Source organism: Carcharodon carcharias, assembly GCF_017639515.1.
Source record: "Carcharodon carcharias isolate sCarCar2 chromosome 38 unlocalized genomic scaffold, sCarCar2.pri SUPER_38_unloc_6, whole genome shotgun sequence".
Taxonomy (NCBI): Eukaryota; Metazoa; Chordata; class Chondrichthyes; order Lamniformes; family Lamnidae; genus Carcharodon; species Carcharodon carcharias.
In genome coordinates, this window is record NW_024470810.1 from 730189 (window position 1) to 744999 (window position 14811).

Here is a 14811-nt window from a genome sequence, read left to right on the forward strand (position 1 = left end):
AGGTTACGGAGATAGAGCGGGTTGTAGAAGTTGGGAGAAATTACGGAGATAGAGTGGGTTGTAGAAGATGGGAGAGGTTACGGAGATAGAGAGGATTGTAGAAGTTGGGACAGGTTACGGAGATAGAGAGGGTTGTAGAAGTTGGGAGAGGTTACGGAGATAGAGAGGGTTGTAGAAGATGGGAGAGTTTACGGAGATAGAGTTGTTTGTAGAAGATGGGAGAGGTTACGGGGATAGAGAGGGTTGTAGATGATGGGAGAGGTTACGGAGATAGAGAGGGTTGTAGAAGATGGGAGAGGTTACGGAGATAGAGCGGGTTGTAGAAGTTGGGAGAAGTTATGGAGATAGAGAGGGTTGTAGAAGTTGGCAGACTTTACGGAGATAGCGAGGATTGTAGAAGATGGGAGATGTTACGGAGATTTAGATGATTGTAGAAGATGGGAGAGTTTACGGAGATAGAGAGGATTGTAGAAGATGGGAGAGGTTACACAGATAGAGAGGGTTGTAGAAGATGGGAGAGATTCCGGAGATAGAGAGTGTTGTAAAGATGTGATAGGTTACGGAGATAGAAAGTGTTGTAGAAGATGGGAGAGGTTACAGAGATAGAAAGGGTTGTAGAAGATGGGAGAGGTTACAGCGATAAAGTGGATTGTAGAAGTTGGGAGAGGTTACGGAGATAGAGTGGATTGTAGAAGATGGGTGTGGTTACAGAGAAAGAGTGGATTTTAGAAGATGGGAGAGGTTACGGAGATAGAGTTGTTTGTAGAAAATGGGAGAGGTTACGGGGATAGAGAGGATTGTAGAAGATGGGAGAGGTTACGGAGATAGAGAGGGTTGTAGAAGTTGGGAGTAGTTACGGAGATAGAGAGGTTTGTAGAAGATGGGAGAGGTTACGGAGATAGAGAGGGTTGTAGAAGTTGGGAGTAGTTACGGAGATAGAGAGGTTTGTAGAAGATGGGAGAGGTTACGGAGATAGGGAGGGTTGTAGAAGTTGGGAGAGATTATGGAGATAGAGAGGGTTGTAGAAGATGGGAGACTTTACGGAGATAGCGAGGATTGTAGAAGACGGGAGATGTTACGGAGATAGAGAGGGTTGTAGAAGATGGGAGAGGTGACAGAGATAGAGAGGATTGTAGAAGATGGGAGAGGTTACGGAGATAGAGAGGGGTGTACAAAATGGGAGAGGCTATGGAGATAGAGAGGGTTGTAGAAGATGGGAGAAGTTACGGAGATAGAGAGGGTTGTAGAAGATGGGAGAGGGTATGGAGATAGAGAGTATTCTAGAAGATGGAAGAAGTTACGGAGGTGAAGAAGGTTGTAGACAATGGGAGAGGTTACGGATATGCTTTTGGGGCTGGGTGTAGGGCTACATAGTTTGGCAGATTTGTCAGGCCTGGAGGCATTCAAGACGATAGAGACTGTTATCTCATCTGTCAGTTTTTGCAAGGATAGGGAGGGAATGATCGGCAGTGAATGAAGATGCGGAAATAGAGGCAATTGTAGAAGCTGGATTTTTGTCACAGAAATGTGTAGTATTGTGAGGAATGGAGGGCATCACGGACATATGAAATTCTAGGGGTCCGTGTAGGTTACGTAGATTGTAATAGTTGTGGGTGTTGAGTGAGGTAACGGAGATTTTGAGCATTGTAGGACTGGAGTTGTAGACACAGTTTGCGAGTTCTGGGGGATTGATGGTGTTTTGTAGCAGCTGGTAATGTTAGTGACATGGATGCTTATATTGGCTGGAGAACGTTACGAAGCTGGGGTAGATTTCGGGATTTCAAGGATTCGGAGGTGGGTGATGCTTTTAAAGGGACAGGGACGGTTGAGAGGGCTGGGGGATTTTTCAGGGGTAGAGAGGGTTGAAGAGAATGTGGAGATTACAGACAAAATGAGTGTCCAAAGGGATGGAGGCGCTGATAGTGATAGGCAATGCAACATGTCCTAGTGGACTTTACAGAGATGGAGAGGTTTGCAGTTGCTGAAAGAGCTTACACAGGTAGTGATGTTTGTCGGTACTGGCAGAGTTTACGGCAAAAGGGAGGGTTGTAATGGCTGGAGGACGTCACGGGTATAGAGACAGTTGTGGGGTTCTAGGTGGTAATGGGGATAGAGTTGTGTCTGCTGGGGGAACTTACAGATATACAGAGCGTTACAGGGGCTGGCGGTATTTCTTTGATGGACAATTATGAAGCACCTGCAGGATGGTGCGGAGAGACAGACTCGTGTAGGGGCTGGAAATTTTCACAGGGACAGGAACTATTTTGGATGAATGAAGAGTTTACAGTGGACGGGGCTGTCGAGGGATGTTGTGAGTTTTGGATGCAAGAATGGGAATGACAATCAGGCTGGTGTAATTCTCATTCCAGCATTCTCTCTTTGATTTCCTTGAGCAGTGATTGGACGGGAAAGGGACTGAAAGAGTTCCATAACCCTGACCTCTCACCCTCCACCCTAAAAATCACACAAAGAATTAGAGTTATAAATGGACATTGTTCCAAATAGCTGCTGAGGGCAGGGAGGTCGCTATTCACCCACGACCTGGAAATCCTGAGCCATCAGCAGGAGATCAAGAACCAGGATCAGAGTCTTCACCATCTTGACCAGAGTCCCTCTGTGTCAGGAACTGTGAGCTGCAGACTACAGACTGTATATGTCTGTGTGGTGTCGCAGAGAGCGCATGTGAGAATTTATGATTCCAGAGACCAGGAGTGGCTCCTGCCTGGGAAAATATCTTCTCTTAATGTGAGAAATGACGGGCCGTTTGGCTCAGGTAGCAAGACAATGGGTGAGGACAGCTCTGGGTTTCATCACCAGTGACCTCGACGAATGTTAATCCTGGAAGCAAATCCATCTGTTGAAACATATGGTTCAGTGGGGTGACAACAGAATCTAGCCCAGGTAAATGACTGGGCTTTCAAAAATAAGCAGGGCCGAAACTGTACCTGAAAACTGGGCTGCCTATAATTAGGAGAAAATTCGGGTGCACGAGCAACACAAGGGTGGAGAGGGACAGCATAGAGAACAAAGTCACAGTCCCCAAGCTGAATGCATAACAACCCTGGACAAAATGCACTCACTGAAGAGAGTCCACACTCAGAACACAGAAACTCATCTGACCGAATCCTCACACTGAAAACCATCCAGATTCTGAACACCGAATAACTTCTGACACATTTGCCAGACTGAATACAGTCTCCACTCTGAACACCTCAGACACACTCCACACCCTGAACACACTATCCGCAATGAACCTACAACAACCCTGGTTATAATCCCCACAAAGAGCACAGAACCACCCTGGATTCACTGACCACGCTGAGGAGTGTCCACGCTCTGAACGCAGAACTACCTGTGACACAATCCCCACACTGAACAGATTCCCCACGGTGAACATAATCTACACTCTGAACTCGTATCACAGACACCAGGCTGAATCAAATCCCCGATCCGAACACAGAATGAGGCTGGGCAGACAATTCACACAGGGCGTAGTCCCCATTCTGAATAACATGCCTAGTCTGAAAAAAGTGCCCATGCTGAATATTACAGCACATGCCTCAAAGTCCACACTCAACAATTATCACCATCAGTGAGGAATGGAGAGTGCGGTGTTCCCAGGCAGATACTATTGAGACCAGATCTCCAGATGAAACATATTATTGTGCAGGATTTACTTCTTTAATTTTATACAGACCATGATTAAAAATGTTCAGATTATTAATAAAGACGGTCAAATGTAGTGAACAATGAGGAAGGTAGTAACAGGCTATCTGTCGGTGCAGATTCGATGGGCCGAATGCCTCTCCTGCAATGTGTAGTTCTGTGATTCAGTGACTTTGAGGGTACAAGCAGACTGGTGAAATGGGCAGGTGTGAACAGATACATTGTGCACAGAAGAAGGGCAGTGATTATACAAAATTAATGGTATGAATCAAAGTTATAGCAGAGCAGAGAGATCTGGGTGTGCCGGACACCAATCACTGAATGTGACAGCACAACTGGAGAAGGTATTAGAAATAAACAATTAGGTTAGAGGACAAGAACACAAAAACAAGGAATTTGTAACTAATCACTTGATAACACACCGGTTAGACCCCAGATGCTCTTCGGTGTCCAATTCTGAATCCACATGTTCGGAATGGTGTCAAGGCCTTGGAGAGGAAACAGAGTTCACCTTCTGATTTGATTCCAGGAATGAGGCTCTCCAACTCACGTGGAGAGAATAGAGAAGGTGGGTTCTTCTCCATTGAACAGAGGAGGTCAATTAAATTTTCATTAGAGGCGTTGACCATCGGGAGTATTTTGATAGATTCAATAAGGAGAAACTCTTTCCTGGAACAGGATGGTCAGGACGAATAAGGACACTGACTTAATCTGATTGGCTAAAGAAAATCGTGGGATGCAAGGAAACATTTCATGACATAGCGAGTTGTGCTAATCTGAATAACTGCCTCAAACTTAGGCTTTAACAGGGACATGGAGCACGGGAAGGGGAACTGAGACTAATTAAATACTTCTGCAAAAAAAACTAGCAGCAACAGGATGGTTTGAATGGTTTTTCCTTATTTCATGTGCCTGACCCTCTAATCAAAAAGCTTTAATCATAGGTCTCATTAAAACTAAACTTTACATGCACAGCAAAAGGCTTGGCCTAAATAGCCAATTGGTTATGGTACTGGGTTTGTAACCCCAAGATCAAGAGTTCAATGGGCACCGCGGGGACTGGGGTGTTTTGTTGACCCCTTTAATCACATTTTGATTTAAAGTTTGTAAGTTTCCTTTAAACTTTGTTCTTGGTTTTACAGCTGACCTGAATTAGGGGCTGTGCCTGATTTATCCCAATTTTGTTGATTTGGTTTTCATTTAAAAGATTATCAAGAGTTCAAATCTCACAATGGCAAACTATGAAACAATGTAACTTCATCTGAAACAGATAGAAACATGTTTGTACTTGAAAGAGTTACACAGCAAAAAGTCACCTTCTCGACAGAATATATTTGCATAAACACTGAGGGCGCTCAGTTTCAATGGAGGAACCTGTTTTACTGAAATCCTAAACATCAGCATATTGTGTGGAAACAAACTGAGACAGGAGCTTGTTTCACTGATGGTAAAGTCGCTGACTATTCCGCACTGGGACAGAACAATCTCGGGGTAAATGGTTGAATGCAGATAGCACCGTGGAATATTTAGTGTCAGTTATGAAGGACGCTGGGGCTCAGAAACTCGGAGATACAGTCACGGAATTGTGGAAACCTTTTTAAACCATTCTTAGAATTTTGTTCCAACCATCTCTTTAATATCGAGACTGTCATAAGTTGCATCCTGCTGAATGTCATATGAAGCACAGCAAGGTATAGGTCGATGAACAAGAACATAAATTGAATTGAGGAAGATGTTGAACACAGATCCAAGTCTGAGCAAGGGCCGCAGTTTGAACACAGACTCATTCTAAGCAAAGTCCACACTCTGTACCCATATCCCACCCTGAAGCCAGAGTCCAATCCAAACGCAGATCCTAGTCTAAACTTACAGCAGAGTTTGAACACAAACCCCAGTTTAAACAAAGACCAAACTCCAAAGCCTCATCCCACCGTGAAAACAGAGCCCAATCTAAATACAGATCTGGGTCAAAACAAATACCACAGACTGAACACAGACCCCACTCTGAAAACGGACCTCAATGTAAACTCACATCCTTGTCTGACCAAACACCACAATCTGAATGCAGCCCCGATTCTGAATGCAGGGATACTCTGGACACATGCACCTCATCTCATCAAAGGCCCAAGTCTGAACACAAACCGCTCTCTGTGCACATCCGCCTCCCCGATAACACAATTCACACTCAGAATAGCCCCCTCTCCAAACACAGAACCCGCTCTGAGCACGACCCCCGCTCTGAACAGACAATCCACACTGAACATAGACACCCCTCTGAACACAGAAGCCGCTCTGAGCCAGATGCCCGCTCTGAACATGCACCCCACTCTGAACAGATAGCTCCCTGAAAGGACAACACTCTATTGGAGCCCATGTGCCTCTCTGAACACGTAACCATAAATACTATAACCGCTTCTCTGAACACAGGCCACACACTGAATGTGGTGTTTGTGAAGGTGTGCAGCGTGGTGTCTGTATTCAGGGTTATATTTTCAGAATGGGATCTCTGTAAGATGCAGTTATGGTTTTATTGGCTGTTTCGTATCCAATGTGCCTTTTTTGTTCAGGATGCGGATAGTTCACAAATTAAACGTCCTGAAAGCAGACCCACAAGTAACACTGACCCCTCTCTGAAAGCAGACAATGCATTGCACATACAGCTTTCCCTGAATACAAATGTCACTATGAATACAAAAACAACTCTGATCACAATTCTCGCAAAGAAAAAAAGTCCACAAACTGAACGCAGAAAGCACACTGAACATAGAGCACATGCTGAACAGAGAGACTCACTAAACACAGAGCCACAATGAAAACAGAGAACACAGGCACACTCCAATACAGAGATACACTGAACACAGAGCACACACTGAACACAGAGCCCGCACTGAACACAGGACCCACAATGAACACAGAGCCCATATCAAATACAGAGTCCACACTGAACACAGAGCCCACACTGAACACAGAGCACACACTGAACACAGAGCCCACACTGAACACAGAGCCCACACTGAACACAGAGCCCACACTGAACACAGAGCCCACACTGAATACAGAGTCCACACTGAACACAGAGCGCACACTGAACACAGGGCCCACACTGAACACAGACATCACACTGAACACAGAGCCCACACTGAACACAGAGCCCACACTGAACACAAAGCCCACACTGAACACAGAGCCCACACTGAACACAGAGCCCGCACTGAACACAGACATCACACTGAACACAGAGCCCACACTGAACACAGAGCTCACACTGAACACAGAGCCCGCACTGAACACAGAGCCCACATTGATCACAGAGCCCACACTGAACACAGAGCCCACACTGAACACGAAGCCCACACTGAGCACAGAGCACACGCTGAACACAGAGCCCACACTGAACACAGAGCCCACACTGAGCACAGAGCACATACTGAACACAGAGCCTACACTGAGCACGGAACCAACACTGAAAACAGAGCCCACACTGAACACAGAGCCCACACTGAACACAGAGCCCACACTGAACACAGAGCCCACACTGAATACAGAGAAAACACTGAACACAGAGCTCACACTGAACACAGGACCCACACTGAACACAGGGCCCACAGTGAACAATGGGGAAGTGTAAACACAAGCCCACTCTGAACACAACACACACCAAAGGCAGTGTCCGCAATGAACACAGAGCCCACACTGAACACCAGGCAGAAACGGAACGCAGAGCCCACACTGAACACAGAGAATACACTGAACAGAGACCCCACACTGAACACAGAGCCCACACTGAACACAGAGTTCACAATGAACACCGAGCCCACACTGAACACACGGCCCACACTGAACACAAAGTTCACAATGAACACCGAGCCCACACTGCAAACACAGTGGGACAGGAGCTCGGTGGGGGTGGGGCGGGAACTCTGGTTTGTCTCAAGTGTTGTTCCACAGCGCTCGTTGTTGGGACCCTTGCCGTTTGTGTTAAATATCAACAATTTGAATGTGAACGTGGGGGGCAGGTTTCGGAAATATGCAGGTGACACAATGATTGGCCGAGTAGTGGATTGTGTAGAGGATTGTCATAATCTCCAGAACGCTATAGATGGATTGGTGGAGTGGGTGGTAAAGTGGCAGATGGATTATAACATAGAGAAGTATAGATCATACAATTTCAGGGGTTTCAAAATAAATGGGAATCTTCTAAGAGGAGTAGATGATGTGAGAGATCTTGGTTTGCAAGTACACAGAGAAGTACAAGGCAGCAGTTCAAGTAGACAAGGTTGTAAAGAAGGCCTATGTAATGCTCACCTTGGCAGAGGTATAGAATATAAAAGTAAGGATATAATGTTGGAATTGTATAAAACACAGGTGAGGCCACAACTGGAGTATTGTGCTCAGTTCTGGTCACCACATTACAGGAAGGACATAATAGCTCTGGGGAGAGTGCAGAGCAGGTTTACAAGAATGTTGCCAGGGTTAGAAATGTGTAGCTATGAGGCGAGATTGGATAGGTTGGGGTTATTTTCCTTAGAACAAAGAAGACTGAGAGGTGACTTGATTGAGGTGTACAAAATTACAATGGAATATATAGATTGGACAGCATAAAATTGTTCCAATTGGAGAGTTATGGAACCAGGGGGCATAGATCAAGATAAGTGGCAGTAGCTGCAGGTGGGACATGAGGAAGAAAATTTTTACACAGAGGGTAGAGGGTGTCTGGAATTCGCTGCCCAAGTTGGTGGTAGAGGCAGAAACTTTAAACACATTTAAAAAGCACCTGGATCTTCACCTAAAGTGCAAGAAGCTGCAGGGCTATGGGCCGGGTGATGCAAAGTGGGAATAGAAAGGGCAACTGGGCGTCCTCGTGTTGGCTTGGATAAGATGGGCCGAATGGCCTCCTTCTGTGCTGAAACTTTTCTATGTTTCTATAGTTCTATGGAGTTGGACAGTTTCTCGGTGGGCGCAGGTGAGACAGGAGCTCAGTGAGGTGGGACAAGAGCTGAACAGGAGTAGGACACGAGCTCATGGGGAGTGAGACAGGACCTGAGGGCATGGGACAGGAGCTGAGGGAGTGGGACAGGAGCTGAGGGGGTGGGACAGGAGCTGAGGGGGTGGGACAGGAGCTGAGGGGGTGGGACAGGTGCTGAGGGGGTGGGACAGGAGCTGAGGGAGTGGGACAGGAGCTGAGGGGGTGGGACAGGAGCTGAGGGGGTGGGACAAGATCAGAGGGGGTGGGACAGGAGCTGAGGGGCAGTGGGACAGGAGCTGAGGGGTTGGAGCAGGAGCTAAGGGGGTGGAACATGGTCTGAGGGTGTGGGATAGGAGCTGAGGGGGTGGGACAGTAGCTGAGGGGGTGTGACAGGAGCTGAGGGTGTGGGACAGGAGTTGAGGGATTGGAACAGAAGCTGAGGGGTGTTTGGAGTTGAGGGGGTGGGACAGGAATTGAGGGGGGTCAGGAGTTGAGGGGGTGGGACAGGAGTTGATGGGGTGGGACAGGAGTTGAAGGGGTGGGACAGGAGTTGAAGGGGTGGGACAGGAGGTGAGGGTGGGGGCCAGCAGCTGAGGGGGGGACAGTAGCTGAGGGGGTGAGACAGGTGTTGAGGGACTGGGACAGGAGGTGAGGGGGTGGGACAGGAGCTGAGGGGGTGGGACAGGCGCTGAGGGGGTGGGACAGTAGCTGAGGGGGTGGGGCTGGAGCTGAGGGTGGGGAACAAGAGCTGAGGGGGTGTGACAGGAGCTGAGGGGGTGGGTCAGGAGTTTAGGGGGTGGGACAGGAGCTGAGGGGGTGTGACAGGAGCTGAGGGGGTGTGACAGGAACTGAGGGGGTGGGTCAGGAGCTGAGGGGGTGGGACAGGAGTTGGGTGGGTGGGACAGGAGTTGAAGGGGTGGGCCAGGAGTTGAGGGTGTGGGTCAGGAGCTGAGGGGGTGGGTCAGAATCTGAGGGGGTGGGACAGGAGTTGAGTGGGTGGTACAGGAGTTGAAGGGGTGGGACAGGAGGTGAAGGTGGGGGACAGCAGCTGAGGGGGGGGACAGTAGCTGAGAGGGTGAGACAGGAGTTGAGGGACTGGGACAGGAGCTGAGGGGGTGGGACAGGAGGTGAGGGGGTGGAACAGGTCCTGAGGGGGTGGGACAGGAGATGAGGGGGTGGGACAGGAGTTGAGGGGGGTTTGGAGTTGAGGGGGTGGGACAGGAATGGAGGGGGGTCAGGAGCTGAGGGGGTGGGACAGGAGATGAAGGGGTGGGACAGGAGTTGAGGGGGTGGGACAGAAATTGAGGGGGGTCAGGAGCTGAGGGGGTGGGACAGGTGTTGAGGGGGTGGGACAGGTGTTGAGGGGGTGGGACAGGAGTTGAAGGGGTGGGACAGGAGCTGAGGGGGTGGAACAGGAGCTGAGGGGGTGGAACAGGAGGTGAGGGGTTGGGACTGGAACTGAGGGGGTGGGACAGGAGCTGAGGGGGTGGGACAGGTGCTGAGGGGGTGGGACAGCAGCTGAGGGGGTGGGACAGGAGCTGAGGGGGTGGGACAGGAGCTGAGGAGGTGGGACAGGAACTGAGGGGGTGGGACAGCAGCTGAGGGGGTGGGACAGGAGCTGAGGGGGTGGGAAAGAGTTTGAGGGGGTGGGACAGGAGCTGAGCGGGTGTGACAGGAGCTGAGGGGCTGGGACAGGTGCTGAGGGTTTGGGACAGGAGTTGAGGGGGTGGGACAGGAGTTGAAGGGGTGGGACAGGAGGTGAGGGTGGGGGACAGCAGCTGTGGGGGGGACAGTAGCTGAGGGGGTGAGACAGGAGTTGAGGGACTGGAACAGGAGCTGATGGGGTGGGACAGGAGGTGAAGGGGTGGAACAGGTCCTGAGGGGGTGGGGCAGGAGGTGAGGGGTTTTGGAGTTGAGGGGGTGGGACAGGAATTGAGCGGGGTCAGGAGCTGAGTGGGTGGGACAGGAGTTGAGGGGGTGGGACAGGAGCTGAGGGGGGGTTTGGAGTTGAGGGGGTGGGACAGGAATTGAGGGGGGTCAGGAGTTGAGGGGGTGGGACAGGAGCTGACGGGGGGGGGGGCAGGAGCTGAGGGGGTGTGACAGGAGCTGAGGGGGTGGGTCAGGAGCTGAGAGGGTGGGACAGGAGTTGAAGGGGTGGGACAGGATTTGAAGGGGTGGGACAGGAGGTGAGGGTGGGGGACAGCAGCTGAGGGGGGGGACAGTAGCTGAGGGGGTGTGACAGGAGCTGAGGGGGTGGGTCAGGAGCTGAGGGGGTGGGACAGGAGTTGAGGGGGTGGGACAGGAGTTGAAGGGGTGGGACAGGAGGTGAGGGTGGGGGACAGCAGCTGAGGGGGGGGACAGTAGCTGAGGGGGTGAGACAGGTGTTGAGGGACTGGGACAGGAGCTGAGGGGGTGGGACAGGAGGTGAGGGGGTGGAACAGGTCCTGAGGGGGTGGGACAGGAGATGACGGGGTGGTACAGGAGTTGAGGGGGTTTTGGAGTTGAGGGGGTGTGACAGGAATTGAGGGGGGACAGGAGTTGAGGGGGTAGGACAGGAATTGAGGGGGGTCAGGAGTTGAGGGGGTGTGAAAGGAATTGAGTGGGGACAGGAGTTGAAGAGGTGGGACAGGAGTTGAGGGTGTGGGACAGGAGGTGAGGGGGGTTTTGGAGTTGAGGGGGTGGGACAGGAAATGAGGGGGGTCAGGAGTTGAGGGTGTGGGACAGGAGGTGAGGGGGGTTTTGGAGTTGAGGGGGTGGGACAGGAAATGAGGGGGGTCAGGAGTTGAGGGGGTGGGACAGGAGTTGAAGGGGTGGGACAGGAGTTGAAGGGGTGGGACAGGAGTTGAGGGGGTGGGACAGGAGTTGAAGGGGTGGGACAGGAGTTGAGGGGGTGGGACAGGAGTTGAAGGGGTGGGACAGGAGGTGAGGGTGTGGGACAGGAGTTGAGGGGGTGGGACAGGAGTTGAAGGGGTGGGACAGGAGGTGAGGGTGTGGGACAGCAGCTGAGGGGGGGACAGTAGCTGAGGGGGTGAGACACGTGTTGAGGGACTGGGACAGAAGCTGATGGGGTGGGACAGGAGCTGAGGGGGTGGGACAGGAGCTGAGGGGGTGGGACAGGAGCTGAGGGGGTGGGACAGGAGCTGAGGGGGTGGGACAGGTGCTGAGGGGGTGGGGCTGGAGCTGAGGGGGTGGGGCTGGAGCTGAGGGTGGGGAACAAGAGCTGAGGGAGTGTGACAGGAGCTGATGGGGTGGGACAGGAGCTGAGGGGGTGGGTCAGGAGTTGAGAGGGTCGGACAGGAGTTGAAGGGGTGGGACAGGAGTTGAAGGGGTGGAACAGGTCCTGAGGGGGTGGGACAGGAGGTGAAGGGGTGGGTCAGGAGTTGAGAGGGTGTGACAGGAGTTGAGGGGGTGTGACAGGAGCTGAGGGGGTGGGTCAGGAGCTGAGGGGGTCGGACAGGAGTTGAAGGGGTGGGACAGGAGTTGAAGGGGTGGAACAGGTCCTGAGGGGGTGGGACAGGAGGTGAAGGGGTGGGACAGGAGCTGAGGAGGGTTTGGAGTTGAGGGGGAGGGACAGGAGTTGAGGGTGTGGGACAGGAGTTGAGGGGGTGGGACAGGAATTGAGGGGGGTCAGGAGTTGAGGGGGAGGGACAGGAGTTGAGGGTGTGGGACAGGAGTTGAGGGGGTGGGACAGGAGTTGAGGGGGAGGGACAGGAGTTGAGGGTGTGGGACAGGAGTTGAGGGGGTGGGACAGGAGCTGAGGGGGGGACAGGAGCTGAGGGGGTGGGACAGGAGCTGAGGGGGTGGGACAGGAGTTGAGGGGGAGGGACAGGAGTTGAGGGTGTGGGACAGGAGTTGAGGGGGTGGGACAGGAGCTGAGGGGGGGGACAGGAGCTGAGGGGGTGGGACAGGAGCTGAGGGGGGGACAGGAGCTGAGGGGGTGGGACAGGATGTGAGGGGGTGGGACAGGAGCTGAGGGGGTGGGACAGGAGCTGAGGGGGTGGGACAGGAGGTGAGGGGGGGACAGGAGCTGAGGGGGTGGGACAGGAGCTGAGAGGGTGGGACAGGAGCTGAGGGGAGGACAGGAGCTGAGGGGGTGGGACAGGAGGTGAGGGGGTGGGACAGGAGCTGAGGGGGTGGGTCAGGAGCTGAGGGGGTGGGACAGGAGTTGAGGGGGTGTGACAGGAGCTGAGGGGGTGGGTCAGGAGCTGAGGGGGTGGGTCAGGAGTTGAGAGGGTGTGACAGGAGCTGAGGGGGTGGAACAGGTCCTGAGGGGGTGGGACAGGAGCTGAGGGGGGTTTGGAGTTGAGGGGGTGGGTCAGGAGTTGAGAGGGTGTGACAGGAGCTGAGGGGGTGGGTCAGGAGCTGAGGGGGTCGGACAGGAGTTGAAGGGGTGGGACAGGTCCTGAGGGGGTGGGACAGGAGCTGAGGGGGTCGGACAGGTGTTGAGGGACTGGGACAGGGTCTGAGGGGGTGGGACAGGAGGTGAAGGGGTGGAACAGGTCCTGAGGGGGTGGGACAGGAGGTGAAGGGGTGGGACAGGAGTTGAGGGGGGTCAGGAGTTGAGGGGGAGGGACAGGGTCTGAGGGTGTGGGACAGGAGTTGAGGGGGTGGGACAGGATCTCAGGAGGAGGGGACAGGATCTCAGGGGGAGGGGACAGGATCTCAGGGGGAGGGGACAGGATCTCAGGGGGAGGGGACAGGATCTCAGGGGGAGGGGACAGGAGCTCAGGGGGAGGGGACAGGATCTCAGGGGGAGGGGACAGGAGCTCAGGGGGAGGGGACAGGAGCTGAGGGGGTGGGTACAGGATCTCAGGTGGAGGGGTCAGGGGCTCAGATGGAGGGGTCAGGATTTCAGGTGGAAGGAACTCGAGCTCAGGTGGAGGGGTCAGGAGCTCAGGTGGAGGGGTCAGGATCTCAGGTTGAGGGGTCAGGAGCTCAGGTGGAGGGTTCAGGAGATCAGGTTTAGGGGTCAGGAGCTCAGGAGCTGAGGGGGTGGGACAGGTGCTGAGGGGGTGGTACAGTAGGTGAGGGGGTGGGGTTGGAGCTGAGGGTGGGGAACAAGAGCTGAGGGGGTGTGACAGGAGCTGAGGGGGTGGGACAGGAGTTGAGGGGGTGGGACAGGAGGTGAGGGTGGAGGACAGCAGCTGAAGGGGGACAGTAGCTGAGGGGGTGAGACAGGAGTTGAGGTACTGGGACAGGAGCTGAGGGGGTGTAACAGAACCTGAGGGGTTGGGACAGGAGGTGAGGGGGGTTTGGAGTTGAGGGGGTGGGACAGGAATTGAGGGGGTTCAGGAGTTGAGGGGGTGGGACAGGAGTTGAAGGGGTGGGACTGGAGCTGAGGGGGTGGGACAGGATGTGAGGGTGGGGAACAGCAGCTGAAGGGGGGACAGCAGCTGAGGGGATGAGACAGGTGTTGAGGGACTGGGACAGGATCTGAGGGGGTGGGTCAGAAGCTGAGGGGGTGGGACAGGAGCTGAGGGGGTGGGACAGGAGCTGAGGGGGTGGGACAGGTGCTGAGGGGGGGACAGGAGCTGAGGGGGTGGGACAGGATCTGAGGGGGTGGGACAGAAGCTGAGGGGGTGGGACAGGAGCTGAGGGGGTGGGACAGGAGCTGAGGCGGTGGGACAGGAGCTGAGGGGGTGGGACAGGTGCTGAGGGGGGGACAGGAGCTGAGGGGGTGGGACAGGATGTGAGGGGGTGGGACAGGGTCTGAGGGGGTGGGACAGGATGTGAGGAGGTGGGACAGGAGCTGAGGGGGTGGGACAGGAGCTGAGGCGGTGGGACAGGGTCTGAGGGGGTGGGACAGGATGTGAGGAGGTGGGACAGGAGGTGAGGGGGTGGGACAGGATGTGAGGAGGTGGGACAGGAGGTGAGGGGGTGGGACAGGATGTGAGGAGGTGGGACAGGAGCTGAGGAGGTGGGACAGGAGCTGAGGGGGTGGGTACAGGTGCTCATTGGAAGGGGACAGGAGCTCAGGGGGAGGGGACAGGAGTTCGGGGGAGGGGGACAGGAGGTCGGGGATGGGACAGGAGCTCAGGGGGAGGGGAACAGGAGCTCAGATGGAGGGTTCAGGAGCTCTGGTGGAGGGGTCAGGAGTTCAGATGGAGGGTTCAGGAGATCAGGTTGAGTGGTCTGGAACTCAGGTGCTGAGGGGGTGGGACAGTAGCTGAGGGGTTGGG